This window comes from Penaeus chinensis, chromosome 42 (genome assembly GCF_019202785.1).
Source record: "Penaeus chinensis breed Huanghai No. 1 chromosome 42, ASM1920278v2, whole genome shotgun sequence".
Taxonomy (NCBI): domain Eukaryota; kingdom Metazoa; phylum Arthropoda; class Malacostraca; order Decapoda; family Penaeidae; genus Penaeus; species Penaeus chinensis.
In genome coordinates this window covers 24,311,922-24,314,421 of record NC_061860.1, presented here as the reverse complement: position 1 = coordinate 24,314,421, position 2,500 = coordinate 24,311,922, and positions in this window count along the sequence as shown.

The following is a 2,500-nucleotide window of genomic DNA, read 5'->3' as shown; positions in this document are numbered from 1 at the left end:
TATGATTATTATTATCATTGTCATTATAACCAGCCGGATGCTGTAAGCATCGATTAATGGTGAAACCATCACCATAGCTAATTATAACCAAATCCCTTTACACAAATTTATCATTATTCTCTCTCTCTTTCTCTCTTCTCTTTCTCTATCTTTTCTCTCTCTACTCTGCAGGTGTCCCAGGTTGTTCCCCCAAAACAGCCTTTTTATTTTATCGCTTTATTTCATCACTAATATTATTATTATAATCATTATTATCATTATTGTTGTGTTGTTGCTATTATAATTGTTGCTATAATTATTTGAATACATCATTGCGGCGTAGGTGTGCTACGCGCGCGCGCGTGGTTATATGCGAGTGCGCTTGTGTGTGTGTGCGCGCGCGTATGTGTGTGTATGTGTATGTATGTGCATGTACATGTTTGGTGTGTGAGTATGTGTTCGTGTGCGAGAGAGAGAGCGAGAGAGAGAACTGCGAGAGAGAGCGAGAGAGAGAACGAGAAAACAAGAGAGAGAGAGAGAGGAGAGACACACAGAGATAAGCGAGAGAGAGAAGCGAGAGAGAGAGAGAGAAAGAGAGAGAGAGAGAGAGAGAGAGAGAGAAGAGAGAGAGAGAGAAGCAAGAGAGAGAGAAGAGAGAAAGAGAGCGAGAGAGAATAATGATGATAAGAGTAATAGTAATAATAATAATAATGATAATGATAATAATGACAATTATAGTAACAATGATAATAATAACAATAGTAACAATAATAATAAGAATAGTAATAATGCTTACAATGATGACGCTAATAGTAATAATGATAATAATCTTGACAAAAATAAAGATAATCCAAAAGGTTGTTCTGTGGAACAACTTGGGACACCTGCAGTTGACCTCTCAAGGCGATATGTCTTCTCGCCGTGAGGTCGGGCTTGAGCCAGAAGTCGGATTGCAGGCGAGTTGCAACTGCCTCGGCCGGGGATTGAACCCGGGACCGCGAGGGTCGGAGTGCAGTGCGCTACCAACTGGACCATCGTGGCAATTGCAATAATATGATGTGTAAATCCTCTATTTGAATGCATCATTGCGATGTAGGTGCGATAGTGCGCGCGCGCGTAGTTGCATGCGAGTACGCTTGTGCGTGTGTAGTGTGTGTGTGCACGCGCGTGTGTGCATGTGTATGTATGTGCATGTACATGTGTGGTGTGTGTGTGTGTTTGTGTGCATGTGTGTGTGGTGTATATATGTGTGTGTGTGTGCTTGTACATGTGTAGTGTGTGTAGTGTGTGTATGTGTGTGTGTGTGCATGTATATGCATATACATGTGATGTTTGTGTGTTCGCATACATGTGTGTCTGGGGGGGGGGGGGATGTGTGTGTGGTGTATGTGTGTTTGTGTGAGCGTGCGTGTGAGAGAGAGAGAGAGAGAGAAAGAGACAGGGAGAAAAAAAAAAGTGAAGAGATGAAAGAAGCAAAGAGAAAAGAGGAAGAGTCAATATATTTATAATCTACATGTATCACTTGCTCCCGGGACCTATAAATTTAACATAAACCCCTATAGCAGAGAATTGTTATAGTGAAAGCTCCTTCCCTTTACGAAACACATTTCCCAATTTTAATTTTCATAGACAACGCCTAAATACGAGTTTCAAATATTTTCGGTCGCCATTCCCAAAAAGGAACTTGTTGTAAGAAGCTAGCAAAGGGAGAGATAGACGAGATTGAATGAAAACATTTTGATGTGTTTAGAAATGTGAGGAATTCGCTTAGTCTTTGATAGACAGCCTAGGCCTATCTCTTTCATTCCTTTCTGCTCTGTCTTCTCTCTCTCTTTCCCTTTCTCTCTCTCTCTCTCTCTCACACACACATTTGATTATTCAAGTCCACTAGTAGCATCGTAGTTTTCCTTACGGCTCATTAATGAATAATGGAATGAAATGAGAGTCATTTGTAGGAGGGAAATGGCAGTGAAGCGATTCTATAAAATTCTTCCAGCTCAGAAAAGAACATTTGATATAGAGTGACATGCAAATAATGTTTCTCATTTATAGAATTCAAATGATACTTAGAAAGTCTGAGATGACAAGTGTTTCTGTTTGATTTTCCGTAAAGGTGAAATATCCCGTCAAACTTTTCGGATAATGCAAAGCATTCGATGTCAGTTTGAATGCACTCCTCTATGACGCAGCATTTATTCTTCAAAACACGGAAAGAATAGAGAAGAGTTAAATAATAATAAAAAAAAAAATTATGTTTACACATTTTTCAAGAAAATCAGCAAACTGATAAAATGTGTAACATGAGTGAATATAAAACTGACCAAACATTTACTTATAATCAAATGAGTATTTACTCGGAACAAACAATTCAGGCAAACGATCGACAAAATTGTAAGGAAAAGGAATTGCATTTTTGTTGTAAGAAAGGGAATAGCATTTTTTGTACATTCAGCATCTCTCCAAACTATTTTTGTCATATTTTATTTCTAGGTTTACTCTTCAATATTACCAATGTCTGAAC